Source organism: Stegostoma tigrinum, chromosome 43 (genome assembly GCF_030684315.1).
Source record: "Stegostoma tigrinum isolate sSteTig4 chromosome 43, sSteTig4.hap1, whole genome shotgun sequence".
Lineage (NCBI taxonomy): Eukaryota > Metazoa > Chordata > Chondrichthyes > Orectolobiformes > Stegostomatidae > Stegostoma > Stegostoma tigrinum.
The window spans coordinates 16,010,985-16,031,349 of NC_081396.1; positions in this window are offsets into that span (position 1 = coordinate 16,010,985).

Below are 20,365 nucleotides of genomic sequence, written 5' to 3' on the forward strand. Positions count from 1 at the left end.
TTTCTGTCTTACCTACTGCTGTATATCTTCAGACACAACCGACAGCAAATAAATTTCAAAGGAAATGATATAAATTGAATCTTCTGGAAATAAATTACCGTCACTATCAGTGTTACTGTACCAGAAGACACAGTGTAAATTGATTGACAAACGCTGCGCATAAATGAAATCTGCACAAACTTGTAACTCTATCCTGGACGTTTCATTCCTGATAGGCTGACCCTGCGATATTCTTAAAGAAAATAATGAACAGAATTCGGATTCTAGCAATGATATTTGAAAGAGCTTTAGACACCAATGTTAACACAAAGCTAAACTCCACATATGCATGAACACTATTAACGCACTACGCAACATCATTTACCAGAATCTGAACTGGGATATCATACTTTCGCTAGAAGTGATGAATAGCTGTTGGATTTATATATATATATATATATATATATATATATAATATATAATATATAAAATGCAAATTTTGACTCTGACAACGTGGTTATTATCAGCACTACACAATCTATGTCTATGACAAAATACTTGCTAATCACATTAATGCATTGAACGGAAATATGCTTTAAGAAGCTCGATGGTATGTGGCACAATGTAACCGGTTTACTTTACATTGTTTACATTAGCTGAACAACTTAATACATTCATCACCAAAGTTCACCTCCCAGATGAGACAGCAGCAGACTGAGCTGCAACAACTCAAGTACATTCCTTCAACGAATCTTAAAAAAGTCACTCTTACCAATGACTAAACGTGCACAGAAATTGGAAACATCAGCACTTACAGGCCCCCATCCTAGTGGAATAATAAGGTTTTTCCGTAACTGACTTGAGAAATATTCTATACTTCTTTGGCTTCAACAGAATGCAGTGGTGCATGAGCCCAGATCATCACCACTAGATTTGGATTTTTAGATACACTGGCCAAGTGGGCATCCCCATATGTTTCAAGACAAATCAATATATAGTCGGCTGTTTAATGTCCCAATATTAATTGTCACCGCTACCAATTTATCATTAAGAATAAATTGAGCAAAAGAATCATACTAGGTGTTTCAGTGATACAGATTTTGGAAGGGTGTGTTCCATCAAAATTATGGTATTAACCAATATCGATAGCAACATATCAGTTTTGCATCAACATGATGATGCAAATAATGAAGGTAGGACAATCAACTTAAATTGAAATTTCTGTGAATTATGTCCCACCATGGTCAAGTGACTGATGCTGTAAGTACAAAATCTGAAAGAAATGTCTGCATGTGACTTGAAGTTCAAACAATGCTCGACACGGTGTTGACTGGTGTTTTACAGATTGTGAATTCACTGCTAACCGTGAATCGAGTACAACCGAATGTAACAGAAAATCCTTCCAGGTGTTTAGATTTTCTAAACAAGAGTTGCGTTCTTGTTTGCTTGCCTTAAGTGATAACTCTGTAGCAAATTAAAGCGGAAAAAAGGCAAAATGAATAAACTCGGAGATAATGGGAACTGCAGATGCTGGAGAGTTCCAAGATAATAAAATGTGAGGCTGGATGAACACAGCAGGCCAAGCAGCATCTCAGGAGCACAAAAGCTGACGTTTCGGGCCTAGACCCTTCATCAGAGACCTCTCTGATTGTTCCCCAGAACACAAAGGGATACAAATATGGTTTACATCTGGAGGATCACCAACTCGGTCACATACGCTCTTTGGTCCATCTGAAAACTGTTGGTCTTCAAAAGCAAGACGTTGACCTCGACCTAGCGCTGCAGACTGGTACAGTCTAAAGTCGAGGTCTGTGCGCTGAGGGGCACACTAAAGCTTAGAGAAGCTGCTGTCAAGGCACAGTGGGGATTACCTTTGTCTGGCTTCTTGCTGTTGAACTTAAACTGAACCCTTCTGATGCCTCAAGTATACGCAACATTTGTACAAGTAAGACATGGCATTGCTGTGTTTGCTGGATAAATTCAAAACCCAATGTTTGTTTGTGATACATATGCTACCATGGAGAACAAACCTGCCCCAGTCTCTGTGTATGCCTCTGAAAACATTTTATTAATAAAGCATTTCGTTGAAGAAAAGAAAAAAAAAATCTTTTGGGGAAGCCACTAGTATGATTATTGGATTGAACATTTAACAACATTCCAATACAGACGGAGGATATTATCGACACAACTGTGGCCAGTGACAATCTTTCAAACAGATTCAGAAAATAAGTAAAACAGCTAATAAAATGAAATAAAGAACTGCGGAAGTTGAAAATCAGAAAGAAAACATAAATTCTTGAAAAAAAAACATATCCTGGTCTTACAGCATCTGTGAACAGAAAGCGGAATGAACTTTTGGGATCCAATGACAGTCCGATTTATCCAGCGTAAGCCCTTATCACTTTGATGATTGTTATACTTTTTCTCCTATCGGCGTTTCCAAAAGCTCAGGACCGTCTCAATAATAAACTCTATCAAATTGGTACACAGCTTCCTTTTTTATTTCCCTGGTGGACATGATCAGCATGTTATAAATAAACCATTGCCCAGAAAGAGCTTTTGGAATTTAAACAGGAGAAATACTAACCGAAATCAGCGTCACATCAAGCTTGTAGATTTTTTTTTGAAAGTCGCTTTCTATCTTACGTCCTTCCAAATTTGAGAAGTAAGTTTAGTCGATAGTTTTCAGCAGGTTTACCACGACAAACACACTATTAAACCAGTGACAGACACAGATTCTAACAGGCCCAAATTGCCTGAGTACAGTTTCAACTTGTGAGCTACACAGAAGCCATGAATAAAGTGTAAGGATTGAGCAGCTGAAGTTTCGGGGCTCTGAAGTCCCGTAACCTGTTGCAAAGCAGTCAGAGAAAAAAAAAATAGTACAATGTCCTTTCATTCCACTCATGTCAATATTTTCTCTCGCATGGTCTGATCACTATAGTATTCCCATTAATATTTAAGTAATGATTGGCCTATCAACACTTAAGGGAACGTATTCAACAGACCAGAACACACAGTTCAATAGCAGCAGAAGAAGCAAGTTGAGGAGGGTTACAAACGTCGTCCCAGCTGCTGGTATCAGGTGAAATCTGAATGAACATTCGCCATATGTTGTTATGACAAATGTGTATCAAATAACTCCTCAATTTCTGTGAGATTTAGTTACTTGGCCATAGTTTGTACGAGAGGCTTTGATTCTCTCCATCAGCCGATGTATTTTGATGTGAGCACACTCGGAAATGAACTCTAGTATTCTCCACACATGAGAAGTGATATGACTATTAATGTGTACAATGAAAGTTCCAAGCACCAGCTCACCTTGAGAGATCAATGACGTTTTAGATGCTAATATGGAAGCGAGTCCCCGCTCTGAAGCCCTTACCACAGAATCACACAACCACAGGAGGTAGTCACTGTGAGATCGTTTAAATACACTGTGCAATTCGACATTTACAGAGCAGCTGGGAAAATAAAAACGCTTCAATTTCCGTTCTGCACTTTACACTCTTGAGTACTAAAAACAGAGACCAAAAACTTCAGAGCAAAATCCTCTGTCCTTCCTTTCGATTACAATTAAATCCCTTCCTCCTTTAAGTATTTGTGCCCTGTTGGCATCCGCCTCAGCAGAGTACACGCATTTTTACCTCATCATAACAATCAGTACAACATATTCTGCATCTTTCCTGTATCTGAACTAGGAATTCCTTTGGCTTTTGTTCGTATCATACTTACCTTCTGTTAAACTCACTTCTCCTTCCTATCCTGCACCCAATATAAAAAATAAACTATAATTACCCCAAAAAGTCATATTGGTTCAAAACATCAATGCCTTTGCCTCGTCACAGAAGATGCCTGAATTTGTGACTCAATAAAATGCATTTTTTTTTTAAATTCGGTTTTCAATTATTCTCGAAATGTTAACCCTTCAACTGATTTTCCAATTGACTTTAAATAGATTACCAAAATCTGACTCGATTGTTTCTTAGTATCATTGTTTCCATGCCTCCAAAATTCCCTGTGTGAGCTGATAATCCTCGTTGTCCCTTTCAATATTTGACCAGTCATGAACATTTGAATGAATTTCCTTACCAACTCAGTTGCAAGTGGAAATCATTGGTTTCTCTCTTCGTCTGTAAAATCTTCTTCAATATCAAGTAACTTTAGTTTAGGGCCTCAGATTGCCAGGTGCAGCAGGACCACTAAAGCGCAGTACAATTTATAGAACATACAACAAAGAACAACGAACAGTATCACACAATACAGGCCCTTCGGCCCACGACGTTGTGCTGACCTATGACTCGACTAAATGCAATCAAAAGTTGTTCAATCTCCAGGACCTAATAATTTGCATTTAACAGCACGATAGAGTGTGGAAAGATATTCCATTGATGCTTTGGCATGTCATAGCTCAAAAGATTCTGTGATGATCCAGGAGATTGAGAGTTTAAATGTAACACAACTTTTTAAAATTGAGGACAGGACAATCCGGGACAGAGCGTTTGTGAAACTCAACACGGTATTTGGGAATTGTTCATGTCGACTACAAGTAAAGCGGTGACAGGCATCTTAAAGCAGCTACGACACCGATCAGAACAAAAAATAAACAGCATGGATTTATGAGAAGAAAACCATACTGGAGAACTCCATAGTTTTTTAGGTGGCAGACATTATATTGAATGTGGGACAATACTCCACATCGTGTTAATAGACGTTAGAATGCTTTCCATAAAATCGTACAGGATAGGATGATGTTCAAAATTAAAACCATCACGAATGCAGGAATGTTACTGGCCAGTATTGAGAATTAGTACACAGACAAAAATAAAAGTCGGGTCTTTTCAGTCGAAAGCTGTGATTATTGGAGTGCAAGGGAAACCAGCTGGTGTACCGCTGCTATTCATAATGTACATCGAAGATTTTGGACAAAGGAATAACATGTTATATTGCCGGGTTTGTTGATGAGGAGCAGACAAAGAGGCTTCAAGGCCTTCTGGACAGACTGAGTTAATTAGAAAATATACAAAAGATGCAGTACACTTAAGATTAGTGTGACCTTATCGAAAATTAAGGAGAATAGAATGCCGTTGTGTTAATGAAATATTTAATTATTAGGAAGCAGTAAGGAACAAAGTGATATGGGTGACCTTGTATACCAATAACTGAAAGCAAGACAACAGGTATGAGGCAAAAAGGCAAGTGGTAAGTTGGTCTTCAGTAGACACAAGTTTCAGTGCTACAAGAGATTTGTGCATTACAGTGTTGTTAAAGGACGTGACAGAGGGCAAGGGTGAAATACTGTGTGTGGAAGAATCAGACAAGATCTTACTGAAACTTATCTGATTATGATAGATCTGGACATACAGTGGCAGATTACATCTTCCACCTGGCTTGGGATATCCAACACAAATGTGGTCACGATCTTTGTTTCTGGAGTAGGTTGTCTTGGCCAGGTGTAACCAATGGTTTCTTGACTCAGATGAGAGTCAATGAATGAAATCATCGAAAACCTATCACTATCACAGAACACATTTAACAAGAAATGAATAGATTTCCTGCCATAAAAGCATGTACATGAAGACTGTGGAAGTTTCAGGGGATCATCTGTATGCTTCATTCTTAGAGAGAGAGAGAGACAGAGAGAGAGAGAGACTGGTGGTCAACTGAACTAAAGAATAACCATGCCTCAGGCAAGGAGCAAGTTTGAAAAGACAGAACCCTCATGGTATACTCAGTCAAAGGAGGAAACTGCTACCTCAGTTGACCAGAATTCTCGTTTGCAAAACTGACTATTGCCAACAAGGAGATAACAACTTGTGTGGACCATATGTCATAGTATCATACGTACTCAATGAGAAGATGTCCTTCTTTATGTGACTGCTATGTTGAATAACTAATATCAATTAAATATAAAATCATTCACCGCCACTTTATCCATTATGTACAGTTCTGTGGCATCTTAATTCCTAAACCAGATGCTTATGCAATGTTATGGGAGTGCCTGCCTCCTCTCAGGCAGAGCGCACTAGATTATTACCATCTTCTCAGCCTTGCAGTCTTTATTTATAACACTGGCTAGTGTACTCCCATATTTAATCTTCTCCCTCCTTAATTCTTTTTATGCTGCCCTCAGTTGGTCTTTGTAAGCTTCGTAGTCCTCTGACTTCCGACTGCCGTTCGCCACAATATATGCTTTCACCTTTGCTTTTATGTCACCCCCGAACTATCTTAGTCTGGCATGGTTGCTTCATTCTCCTTGTACCATGCTTCTTTTTCCTGGGGATGATTTTTTTTCTCTGCGATCCCTGAATTACTCCCAGAAACTCCTGCCATTGCTGTTCCACTGTCTTTCCTTTTGGGCTCCTCTTCCAGTCAATTCTGCCCAACTCCTCCCTCATACCTCTATAGTCTGTAGTGTGCAATATGTCCTGCTGACAGGTGAAGAAAGATTGCATCGAATGACGTCGTAAATACAGTAATTTTGACTAATGAGGAGGGCGTCTAATACAAACATTAATAAAATCTTGTTGGAATTGGGCAGGTTAGATACAGATGGAATGTTCTTTAATTTGGGGAAGTCAAAAACTAGGGTCACAGATTATGAATAATGGCAAACCATTCAGGACTGAGATGAGAACTATTCCTTCACTCAGAGAGATATGAACCTGTATAATTCTCTCCAGCAGGAAGCTGACAGGCTCAGTTCATTAAATATGTTGAAGGCGGAGATGGACATGGCCCTTGTGGGTAATGGATACATGGAGTATGGACAGAAAGTGGATTGCAATACTGAAATGCCTGATCAACCATGGTCATATTGAATGGTGGTCCAGACTAGAAAGGTGGAATGTCTTGCAACTTCACCTATTTTCTCGTATCTCTGTGTAGCTCTCTCATAGTTTTGAAATCATCTACCATCTCTCCTAGCCTCCTTCCCCAATGAACGACAGTTGCAGTTTATGTTCTCGTCGAGTCATGGAGATCCACTGCTCAGAGAAAAGTCCCCTCGGTCCATCATCTCTCCGTCTGGCAAAAATAAGGCACCTACTTTACCTAATCCGATATTCTAGATTATGAGCTTTTGCCTTGTATGCAGCAGCACTGTAAGTGTGAAAGTAAATACTGCTTAAACGTTATGAAATTTCCTGTCTCTGCCCACTTAGAGGCTGTGTGTTCCAGATTACCACCACATTGTGCTTGAAAATATCTTTACTCACATTTCCCCTGTGCCTCCCACACCTTTTCTTAAACTGATGTCCCTGGCCATTGATCGTCCCATCTAATAGTGCAGTTCTTGTCTCTCTAGACTATCTATGCTCCTCACAACTTGAAACGTTTCAACAATGTCCTTAATGATTATGCTCGGCTCCAAGGCAAAAAAAAAGCCAGTCTGCCCAAACTCTCTTTGCTACTAAAATCCTCCACAATGGCAACAAACTATTAAATCTGCAATCTTTGAAGTGCCGTGCCCATTTTAACAATCAACCTGCACCCACTGTCATGTAAGGATATACCCTCCATTATTTGCCATCCACCATTTTGTTTTACAGCAAATGCAATCAGCAAATGAATTTTTAAAAATGCAGATTCTGTAAATAAAATGCTGAAAACAATTCGAAGTCAGGGAGCAACTGAGGATAGAAAGCCGAATTACTTGTTCAGCATCAGTCCTGGAAAATTTGATGCTTATAGTATACATTCAACTGATGTGAATGCATATGTCGTTGGTCTGGTTAATAGGTGTGCAAACGACACTTAAATTGATGGAATGTGGATGGCAAGAAATACTGCAAAAATGTAAAATAATATAAATCAGTTGGAAATTTGCTCAGAGAAATGGCAGATGGAGTTTAGTTCGGGAAAGTGTGAGGTGATGAATGTTGGTGCATCAATTGCCTGAGAAATGTATGTAGAATATGGCAGGACACATCCTGAAATTGATAGGCATTGGGATGTCAGGGTCCAGGCCATAGCTTCCAGAAAGCAACAACACAACTGGATAACGTGGTCAAGAGAGCATAGAGGATGAGCTCTGATAGGTCTAAGTCCTGATTACAAAAGCTGGAAATTCATGTTGATGTACAAAACTTTATTCAGTTTACATGTAGAGTATTGCATTGAGGTCTGGTCGCCACATGACAGGAAAGATGTGGAGTGTTAGAAAAGGGTGAAAAAGAGTTTTACTGGGATGTTGCCTGGATTGGGAAGCATTAGCCAGTCGGAAATGCTGAGCAAAAATGAATGTTTTCAGTGGAGTAAGAAGCTGATGGTTGATCGGATAGAAACGAGTCTGATTATAAGAGGTATGTATCAGGTGGATAGTTGGATTCGTTTCTTCCCTGGGTGTAAATTTCAAACATCAGGGGGCATAAGTTTAACGTTAGAGATGGAATATTTAAAGGAGATAGAGTCACAAAGTGATGCAGCAGAGTTGACAGAACTTTAGGTCTAACCCGTCCCTGCCGACCAAGTTTACCAATCTAACTCCCATTTGAGACAACAAATTGCGAAGCTGGATGAACACAGCAGGCCAAGCAGCATCCCAGGAGCACAAAAGTTGACGCTTCGGGTCTAGACCCTTCATCAGAGATTCTCCAGCATCTGCAGTTCCCATTATCACTAACTCCCATTTGGATGTATTTGGCCCAAATCCGTCTAACCTTTTCTTTTCATGTTGCGGTCTAATTGCATTTCAAATGTTCTCATTTTAAGGTCACGTTTAAACCATTCTCTCCTCATTTTGAAAGTATACCTTTTAGTTTTGGAATCTTATACCCTCGGAAAATGACCCATGATATTCACCTTATCGATGGTCGTCATGATTCAAATAACTTCTTTCAGGATACTACCCAATCTCCGAGGTAACAAAAAAACAGGAAAACGCGCCAGCTTGCCAGCCCCACTTTTTCACTCAAACCCTCCAGTCGCCGTGAAATCCTGGTCTGATTAAATTATAGCTTTTCTGTATCGAGGGGGCCAGAACTACAGAGTGTTCCAAAAGTACTCTCAACAATATCTTTCACAGTGTCGTTATGACATCCCAAACCCGAGATTCAATGGTCTGAACAATAAAGGCAAGTGTGCTAAATGTCTTATTAACCACCCTGTCTACCTGTGATGCTATTTGCAAACAACTGTGTATCTGTTACCCAAAGTTTCTCCATCCAACAACACCACCCAGGTCTCTGATACTAACCGTATAAATCACAGAGAACAGCAGGTACCTGGAATGTGCTGCCATCGGAATTGGTAGCAGGAGAAATGGTAACACATTCCAAGCATTTGGGCTGACAGATGAACAGGCATGCAATAGTGAATATGGAACGTGCACAAAACATGATAATTACTGTCAAAATCAGATGCAGAAGGAGGAAAATTATATCCAGTAGGAGCAAGGTAGAACGGTCAGGAAGCAGATAGAGAAAGACATTGAGGCATGATTTCTTTGATAGATATGGTGATAAAATAGAACATAGAACTCTTCACCTTGTAGTCAGCATTTTAGCCATCATGCCTGTGCCGACCATTCTGCTATTGAAAACTAATCCCATTCGTCTGTGTATGGTCTGCATCTCTCTGTTCACTGCCTGTTCATTGATCCGTCTAAATGCCTTTTAAAAGTTGCGATGTTAGCTGTTCATTCTAACTGAATCAGCTGCTCATCAGGTGCACCTGCTTTCTTGAGTTTAATAAAAAGATTTCCTCACACATCTCGTTTAATGTTTCCACCTCTCACTTTAAGCCTATGCCCCTATTATTTGACATATTCACGTTGTAGAGCCTCTGACTAACCTCCTTTTCCATCCGCATTATAATTTTTTAATGATTTCATTACGTCACCCCCTCAGTTTCTGGTGCTCTAACGAAGCAAGACATGTTTAGCTAAAGTCTATTTCTTGCTAATACACTCCAATCGAGGCAACATTCTGCAAAACCACTTCTGCATTATTTCCAAAGACTCCACGTCCTACCTGTCATCAACTGAGCAAAAATGTGCACTGCACTCCAAAAATGCCTGTTCAATGTGCAACACGACTTGGAAATTTTATGCTCAATTCCCACATGCCTTTGTTATCACCTTATCCACTGTCAGGGACCTACGGACATAGAATCTCAGTACATCAATGCTTCGAAGTGTCCAGCCATTTGCAATGTACTATCCCATGTGTTTTCAAATGCGAATCAATCTTGTCATTTAGAATTTTCAGCCAGTAACTTAGCTAGGACACATGTAAGACACAGTGACCTATAATTTCCCGAATTAATCTCATAGCTCTTCATAAACAAACGACAAACATTAATTACTCTTGGGCCTCTTGGTTCTTCTCCTGAGGCAAATGAGAATAAAAAATAATCTCTGATGAAACTTCAAGAATTCCTTTCCCACTTGTCCCGCTGTGTATCCTGAGATAGAACGCATTAGGCCCTTGGTATGGATGCCCATTATTGTTTTGCAAGACACTTGAAACTTCTTCCTTCTTAAAATTGGCAAGCCCCAGAATATCAACATAAACCTCCCGAATGTTGACATCATCCATGTTGTTCTTTTGAGTGAATACTGATGCGAAGTATTCATTCAGGACTTATCTAGTTCCTCTTATTCCATGCATAAATTTCTTCCTTTGTCCTTGAGTGATTCCCCAGTTACACTGTCCCTCCTAAAATACTGATAAAATACATTGAAATTCTTGATCCTAATTGCTAAGAATCTTTCATGGATTCTTTTAGCCCTTCTAATTCCTGGCTAAGTTCTTTCCTGTTTCCTTCATATTCCTCAGGGGTTTAATTTCATTTCAGTTTCCTAAATGTGTGCTTCCGTTTTTTCGTTTTGACTAAGCTTTCAATATCTCTTCTGAATCATAGTTTGCGAATCTTGACATTCTTATCTTTCATCCTCACAGGAATGTATCAATGCAGGGACAGGTAAGACATTGAAAAGACATTTGGACAGCGAAATCAATAGAAAGTATTTGGATCGATATTGGTCAAAAGCAAGCAAATAGTTCTCGTTTATTTTGAAAAACTTTGTCGGCATCATGAATTAGACAGAAGAGTCTGTTTCCATGCTGGACAGCTCTACAACTTTGTTCAGCACACCAAAGTGTTCTCTGGCAAAACCTCTATCTCTCAGGCTTACTATAGTCCTGCGACGAATCTCAGCACAATCTGGAAGAAGAATAGCTGATTTTACGTTTGGGAACACAGCACCCTTATGGACAGGGCAGATATTCCTGCTGTGTCATGATGTAGAAGTCTTCTGGATGGGAAGGGGTTAATGAACTTGTCTTTGTTGAATCTGTCATTAATGTCAGTCACAATGGATCCTCATTTGTCCCTGGAGGGGCACATCGTTCTGTATTAATGAGGGAATCCTTGAAACGTTACACACTATCTTGTCGGTGGGAGTGCTATCTACCTCACAAACAGGGATCCACCGCTTCCAAAGAGAAGCAGAGTTCGGATTATGAGCGTGGCTGACTCGATTCTTTAAAACGATGGATCGAAATTTCTACCTTGGGCTTTACTGGCTTTCCCAGGAATGGATATCTCTACCGTCTCGAATTCAGGATGTGATTTGGATTATTCAGGGTGCCTACTACCCCATTTTAGCGATCATCAGCATTCCTGGTATGTATCTGGTGAGGCCATCATATCCGGTGAGGCTACCTTTGGAGTACAGTGCTTAATTCTACTCGCCCTGAGATAGGAAGGGTTTTATTAAGGTGGAATGGGTGAAAAATAGATTTTCAATGTAGTCACCAAGCCTGGAAGGTTTGAGTAGCAAGGAAAGTCTCAATAAGCTGGGACGTTATTCCCCTGGAGCATAGGATGGGGCATAATGATCTAATGGAGGCTTCTAAAATCGCAAGGGACACATATAAAGCGAATAGACAATGCATTTGTCCCAAGGCGGTGTAGCCCAAAGCCAGAGGAAATGTTATTCTGGGTTGAAAGGAGATGCTTAGAAGGGACCTGTAACACACATCTTCATGAAAAGGGTGGTTCGTGATTGGAATGACGAATAGGAAGGAAAACATTTGGACACAAATGTGGGTTGGGATGTTTTTAAAAAATTACAAACTAATCACGTGCAAATGGGATTAGGTTAGTTTGAGAAATCTGATCAGCATAGACAAGGTTCTGTTTTTGTGTTGCATGTCTCTTTGACTCTATCTTCTTCCATCCATCAGATCTAGCGAAGGCTGTTCAATGCTTTTTTTCCCCCAAACTGGATTTTCTAAAGGTTCAGACACCTTTCCCAGGACTAGACACGACCCTGATTCCCTTTGCATGATAAGCACACAAGACATAGAATCATACACATCGACGGTAGAGAAAATAAAGTCTCTACAGCCCATTCAAACACTGGCCTTATTATTCTCAACTAGTAGCTTCCTGTCATTTCCCTTTGGTTCCCTTTTTTATATTAAATGTCTCTTACTTTCAACTTTGCATTTTCTTGACCACAGGCGATGACAGATTGTTATTGACATGAGGTTATAGAATCGAAATATCCAAGGGAGGAGTTTGAATTCAATCATGATAGCTGGTGTAATTTGATTTCGACACAACTCTGGAGTTGATAGGTTTGTTGATAGGTTTTCAATTACAATGGAAAAACCCATCAACAACTCCCTGCCTGAAGGGAGTGGTTAAGTCTGAAAATCTCACAATATTGAGGAATTATTCCGATCCGTAATGGATAAAGCTTTGAGGAAAAATGGGACAAAAATAGTGAGTTGTTTTTTCCCTTAGGCATGAAAGACTGAGTGAAGGCATATTTCCTGCGTTGTAGACCTCAATAAGCCTGTTGATCCTGACTGAGCCTGTTTCTGACCTTAGTATGCGGGTTCTCCATCTACAGCTACTGTCAAAGTTACTTCCGTTTCATATTCAGCACCAAGCACTTGCCCCATCTTCTCTCACTAAACTCTGTCTGCCTTTGTACCTCACTCTTGCCCTCACCGATCTATCAAACTAAGTTTCTGGTCTGGTAAAGCCAGAATTTTAGTTATCTCTGTCTTTACATCGAATGGCATGCCGCATTCCAAATAGACCCCATCCCCTTGTCTCCTTCGATAACATCCATGCCTTTTTACCGATTTCTCACTCCAGGTCCCTCCTCAAGTTGTCATCTTTTGAGTCAAAGTTCAGAAGAAGTTCTGAAACCCACAGCATAAGAAGTATATGGTAGTAGAGGAGAGGGTGCAGAGGGAGATATGTCATGACGTTGCCCTGAATAGAGAGTTCCAGTGATGATGAGAGATTTGATAGACTGGAATTGTTTTCCTTAGAACAGAAGAGCTCGAGAGAGGACTTGATGCAGTCATGTGAAACGAGAGCGACAAAGACAGGGAAGAAAGGAAGAAACGTTTGCCTTGATGTGGCATACATTTCAAGTAAGGGGCAGGAGATTTAGAGAAGGGGAAATAAAGAAAAATGATGGCAGTGGAAACCTGGAAGTCAGCACCGCTAAAAGGCAGAAATCTCATCACTTCAAAGAAATTGTTGAAGTGCCAATGTAAACTATGCCATGGGCCAAGGACTGCAAAATAGCATTAGAATTGTTGGGAGGATGATTTTGAACAGTGAGAACTAATTTGACCATAAGGGCATTTTTTTTCTGAGCTGGTAGACGACTGTGAATTCAGAAACGTGCAGATGAGCAAGGTGGGTGATGGAAAACGAGAGAAATCAGCCACTTTCAGTTACAACGAAGAGGACGTGGCTGTAACGAGATGGAGTTGAATAAAACAACAATGGCAAGATTTCTCAAGACAGAGATCAAATCGTACTTTACTTATTAATGTTTTTTTTTCTGAGAGGGCAAAGTGATCGAAGAAAAGTTCTGCCATCATTTTGATTCGGAGAGAAAATTGGCAGAACGACAGAGAAAACGGTTTCGGGATGGATGGGTCTATCGGGATGCCAAACTGTGACCAACGGGATGCTGCAAAGTTCAAGTCACAGGACTCAAATATTTGCAATTGATGCAAATGATCTGCAGTCAAAGGGTGATACACTAAAGTTTGCAAATGATACCAAGATAGCTTTGAAAGCAGATTCTGATGGGTAGAGAAAAGATAGGAGACTGACAGGCAAGAAGAATGGGACAGAAACTGGCAGATGGAGTTTCATGTGGATGCGTGTGTGGCTGTCCAAATAGCCTGAAAAATACAACAGTAAATTTGTTATTTAAAGGGAAAGTAGACTTAAAGTGTGTCAGTGCAGAGAGATATGTCTATCCATGTGCATGAATCACAGAATGTGGGTATGCAGGTGCACATTACAATAAGAAAGCAGATGGAATTCGGGGCTTTATTGCAATAGGAGTAAGTTACAAAACTAAGGAAGTTTTTTTTTACAATCAAATAGCATGTTGATGAGACGACACCTGGAGTATTATCTTCAGTTTTGTGTAATTTTGACTACATGTGTAATTTTATTGCTTATTTCCCTTCCACACAGTTAACATAGTGACGATAATGATCCTATCTCGCAAAAAGTGTGGTCTCTCCAAATGTGTCTCCTGTTACCTATCAGCCATGTCAGCGACAGACCTACTGGTCATTATCATCGATTTGATTATGAGACAAATACCAATTGTTTATTATGTCCATTTCATCTTCCTGTATTCCGTCCCTGTGTGTAACATCCACGCCATCCTGCTTTATGCAGTCACTGACTGTTCTGTCTGGTTCACTGTCGCTTTCACCTTTGATCGATTTTTGGCCATTTGTTGCCACAAACTGAAAAGCAAATATTGCAACGAGAAAACAGCGGCTGTGGTTCTAGGCACAGTGTCTGTGCTGAGCTGTTTAAAGAACATTTTCTGGTATTTTATGTTAACAGATCAGTATTGGCTGATGAACAGGCCCTGGTTTTGCCGTGTAACGATGGACATTCGGAAATCTCTGTTCTGGGTCACACTGGAGTTCTTCCATCACATTCTCACTCCGGGTGTCCCATTCATATTGATTCTGTTGCTCAATATTTTGACCGTCCAACACATTTTCGTGACCAGCCAAGCTCGCAGGAGACTCATTGGCCAGAGCACCAGAGACCTAGAAATGCAGAGTCGAAGGAAATCCATCATTTTACTGTTTGTTATCTCAGCAAATTTTATCCTGCTGTGGTCAATGATAATGCTGTATTCAATTTGGAACAGAATGGATTCCTTTGGTTTTCAGGCTATCTGGATACATGATTATGTACAGGAATTAGGTTTCATGCTACAGCTACTCAGTTGCTGTACAAACACTGTAATATATGCTGTGACGCAAACTACATTCAGACAGCAGCTGAAGAATGCTATGAAATATCCCTTCACAGCAATTGTTCAATGTGTACAATAGTTCTGAGAGAAGAAGCCAAACAAAACACAAGATTTAGCAGCAAATTTTTCAATACAATCACCAGTCTCAGTGGAGGCAGTAATCCATTCCTGCATGATTGTGGCCTCTTAATAAGGGTCCAGGTCTGAGGTTAGAACATGAAACATAGAACATAGAAGAGTCCAGCACAATACAGACAATTTGGTCCACGGTGTTGCGCTGAACTTTTACCCTCAACCTAAGGTCTATCTAACCTCCACACTTACCATTAACTATCTCCATATGCCTATCTAATAGCTGCTTAACTATCCTGAATGTGGCCGACTCCACTACCCTCTCTGACAATGCATTCCATGCCCTAACAGCCTCTGAGTAAAGAACTTACCTCTGACGTCTCCCCTATACTTACCTTCACTCATTTTGAAACTGTACTCCCTTGTAATAGCTACCTCCACCCTAGGAAACAGTCCCTGGCTGTCCACTCTATCTATGCCTCTGATCATTTTGTTTACCTCTATCAGGTCAACTCTCATCCTTCATAGTTTTAAACGGAAAATCCCTAGCTCCTTCAACACTTCCTCGTAAGACCTTCCCTCCATTCCAAACAACATCCTGGTAAGTCTCCACTCCATCTTTGCCAATGCTTCCACATCTTTTCTGTAATGAGGTGACCAGAACTGGACACAATAGAGCAGGTGTGGCTGAACCAGGGTTTTGTATAGCTGGAGCATAACTTCACAGCTCGCGGACTCAATCCCTCTATTAATGAAAGTTAACACTCCATACGCCTTCTTAACAACTCTATCCACCTGATGGTCGCTTTCAGGGATCTGTAGACATGAACCCAAAGAATGCTCTGCCCCTCCACACTGCCAAGAATCTTTCCATTAGCCCTGTATTCTGCTTTCAAATTTGTCCTTCCAAAATGCATCACCTCACACTTTTCAGGGCTAAACTCCATCTGCCACTTCTCAGCACGGTTCTGCATCCTATCAATGTCCCTTTGTACCTTAGAACAGCCCTCCGCACTATCCACAACTCGATCCACGTTTGTATCACCCGCAAACTTACTAATCCATGCTTTCACTCCTACACCTGAATCATTTACAAAAATCACAGGAGAAGAGGACCCAAAACAGATGCTTGTGAATCATCACTCGTAACTGAGCATCATGTTGAATGCTTTTCATTCACTAACATCCTTTGTGTTCTAAGGGTCAGCCAATTCTGTATCCAAGCTGCCACATTTCCCTCTATCCCATGCCTCCTTACTTTCTGTATGAGCCTACCAAACTTATCAAACGCCTTACTTAAATCCATGTCTACCACATCCACTGCTCTACCTTCATCCAAGTGTTTGATCACCTCTACAAATTATTCAATCAGGTTTGTGAGTCATGATCTACCCCTCACAAATCCATGCTGAATATCATGAATTAAACTGTGCCTAGTCAAGTGATTATAAATCTTATCTCCCAGAGCACTTTCCAATAATTTGCCCACCACTGACGTAAGATTAATTGGCCTCTAATTGTCGTTGTTACACCATTCACATTTTTGAACATGGGAATGAGTTTTGCCACTCAGCAATCTTCCAACTCTCTCTTTGTGAACAGTAAGAATGAAAAGATCATCTCCAAAGGACCTCTGATCTCTTCCCTTGCTTCCTATAGAATCCTTGGATAAATTCCATCAGGCCTGGGGTCTTATCTATCTTTAAGTTCTTCAAAATTCCTAGTGCATCTTCCTTACTAACATTCACCTCCACTAGCCTACCAGCCTGTTTCACACTGTCCTCCGCTACAACTAGGTACCTCTCAGTTATGAAAACCGAAGGAAAGTATTAGGATTCATTTAGAACCTTTCCTATTTCTTTAGGCACCGTGCACAAATTTCCTTTACAATTCTTGACCGGCCCTACCCTTTCTCTGGTCATTCTCTTATTCCTCACATACATGTAAAAAAAAGTCTTGGGGTTTTCCTTGATCCTATATCCCAAGATTTTCTCATGCCCTCTTAATAGCTCTCCTAAGCCCTTTCTTCAGCTCCTTCCTGGATAACTTGTATCCCTATAGAGCCTTTTCTGATCCTTGTTTCCTAAATCTTATATAAGCAACCTTCTTCGGTTAACTGGTCGTTTGACCTCTCTTGAGAACCAAGGCTCAGTCACTTGACTGTATCTTCTGTACCTGTTAGGGACAAACATATGGAGCAAACGCATTATGCATTCCTTAAATAATCTCCAAATTTCTATAAAGCTCTTGCCTGGAAACGTCTGTTCCCATTTTATGTTACCCAGTTCTTCCCTAACAGAATTATAATTACCCTTCCCCCTTATCCTATTGTATGTATCTATCCTTCTCAATGGCTATTGTGAAAGTATCAAAGTTATGATCACTACCGCCAAAATACTCTCTGACCAACAGGCCTACTTGTCCGGTCCATTGTCTAGTACCAAATCCAAAGTGGCTTCTTCTCATGTTGGTCTATCTGGATACCATGTCTGAAATCCTTCCTGAATGCACTGGACAAAATCCACTCCATCTAAATTACTGCAATTAAGAACATTTTACAATCAATATTTTGAAAGTTGAAGTCACCCATGAATATGTCCCTGTGGCTTCTGCACCTTTCCAGTATCTGCCTCCCACTCCACTCCTTCACTTCTCTGCAACTATTAGGGGGTCTGTAAAAAACGCTCCAACAAAGTGACTGCTCCTTTCCTGTTCCTGACTTCAACCCAAACTGACTCTGTAGGCATATCTTTCTCGAACTGCCTTTCAGTAGCTGCTATACTAGACCTGACTAGCAATGCCATTCCCCACTTCTTTTACCACCCTCCCTATTTCTTCTAAAGAATCTAAATCCAGGAACTTCCAACAACCATTCCTGTCGCTAAGTTACCCAAGTTTCTGCAATGGCCAGAACATCGCAGTTCCAAGGCCTGATCCATGCTCTAACTTCATCTGCCGTATTTCCGACATTTCTAGCATTGAAGTATACACACTTCAAGCCATCTCTGTCCACAATTATACTCCATTGACAGCATTTCCTTTTTAACAACATCACTCCCTGTTCTGTCTGTTGGAAGGCTGATTCCCTCACCCTCCTCTGAAAGACAAATCTGGTTCCCCACCCCCTGCCAATCTAGCTTAAATCATCACATATAGCTTGAAAAAGAACCTCCCTCCCATGATACTTGTGCCCTTCTGGTTCAGGTACAACCCGTCCTTAATGTACAGCTGCCAACTTCCCAGAATGTGCTCCAATTATTCACATAATGGAAGTCCTCCCTCATCCACCAGCCTTGTCACCACGTGTTTACCTGTGCTATCTCCCTATTTATTACCTCGCTATCACACGGAACTGGTAATAATCCAGTCATAACTACTTTGTTTTTCTTGGACTACAGCTTCCAATCTAACTCTCTTTTCACATTCTCCGTCACTTTTTGTTTTCCACGTATGCCATTGCTGCTGATGTGTACCATGACTGCTGGTTTCTGATCCTCCCCGTTAAGGAGCTTGAAGACACAATCTGGGACGTCAAGGACCCTCACTCCCAAGAGCAACATTTCCTCCATAAGGTTGAAGTTGTTTCAATGACAACAGATTAAGGGGAGAGTTTGACATTGTATTGAAAGAAGTGGGTGTGAAACCTATCTCGAGAGTATTTTATTTGAGATCTTTTCAGCCCGAGCAGGAGGGTGGGCCTGTCTTTGGGCGTGGCCAAGTCTTGGGCGTGGGCAAGTTGTCTTTCATTGGAAACAGAGGTGGGCCTGTAGGGGGTGTTCAGCACCTGCTCATATTGTAAAGTATTCTGTTTAATATGTTCATGATTAGGAATGTTTACATCCCCTCCTTTTACCCACTCTCACTCCTTTCCACCCCCGTGCCAACCTCCAGGTCATCAGAGGTAACATCCATCTTCCAGTTGCCCCCTCGTACTAGACACTTCAACAATGGGAAAAAGATTCTGACTGTCAGCCCGACTCATATATATCATCATTTTATAGAATTCAGTCAGATCTTCCTTCAGATTCCCCCGCTCTGGAGCAAAGAACCCTAGAGTTTTCCACCCTCTCCTTTTCGCTATTCCCCTCTAATCTAGGCAGAATCCTGGTAGTCCTCTTCTGCGCCCACTTCAATGATTCAGCCAATAAGTGAAAGAATGCCATGAGCCTTCTTGGGACCTTATCTACTTGTGTGACACCTTTTAGGCAGCTATCAAATTGTACCAAAACATCTTTCTCTACCTCAATTCCATCCAGGGTCCTGCCATTAGCTGCAAACCTTTTTTTAACATTTGATCTCCCAAAGGGCAACACCTCACAATGTGCCAGATTAATGTCCAGCGGCAAGTTCCCCATCCATTTATGCAACTGACCTATGTCCTACTATATCTTATAACAATTTTCTTGAACACATGCAGTGTGTTGGTACTAGCTCAAGCCATAGTGCCTTCAGGGAGGGAAATCCAGGAGTTTGGTGGTACAGGCGATCTGATGGACATTCTCTGCACTGAGGTAGCCACCCTGTATCTCTCTGGGGCAATTGCCCTGATTTAGGCTCATAGCGCGAGGACAAAGCTAGGAATGGTCATTTCAGAGTCCAGAAGAGGGACTATTGTGCTCTGATCCTGCATCTTTGTTCCTGGCTACCCAGAGCTGTGGTGCGGTTAGGTCTCATGGTTCCAAGACTGGCGATTCTGCTTCACTGGGCCCCTGGTGAAATCCGGTATTTCTGGGGTGAGAGAGAAACAGGGGGCAATGGACAGGGAGAGAGGGAGAGAGGCAAGAAGTGAGAGAGAGTAAGAGACATGGAGAAGAGGGAAATATAAAAGCGAGAGCAAGAGAGAGAAAGATAAGAGAGGGAGGGAGAGAAATAGATAGAAGAACAGATAAATAGAGTGGAGGGAAGAGAAAAGGAGAGTGGACAGAGTGAGAGAGATTGGCAGACAGGTTTAGATAGTGAAAATCAGGCAGAAAGAGAAAAAAACGAAAGAGGAAGAGAGAGAGAGGGAGGGAAAAAGGTGAGAGAGCGTGAGAGAAA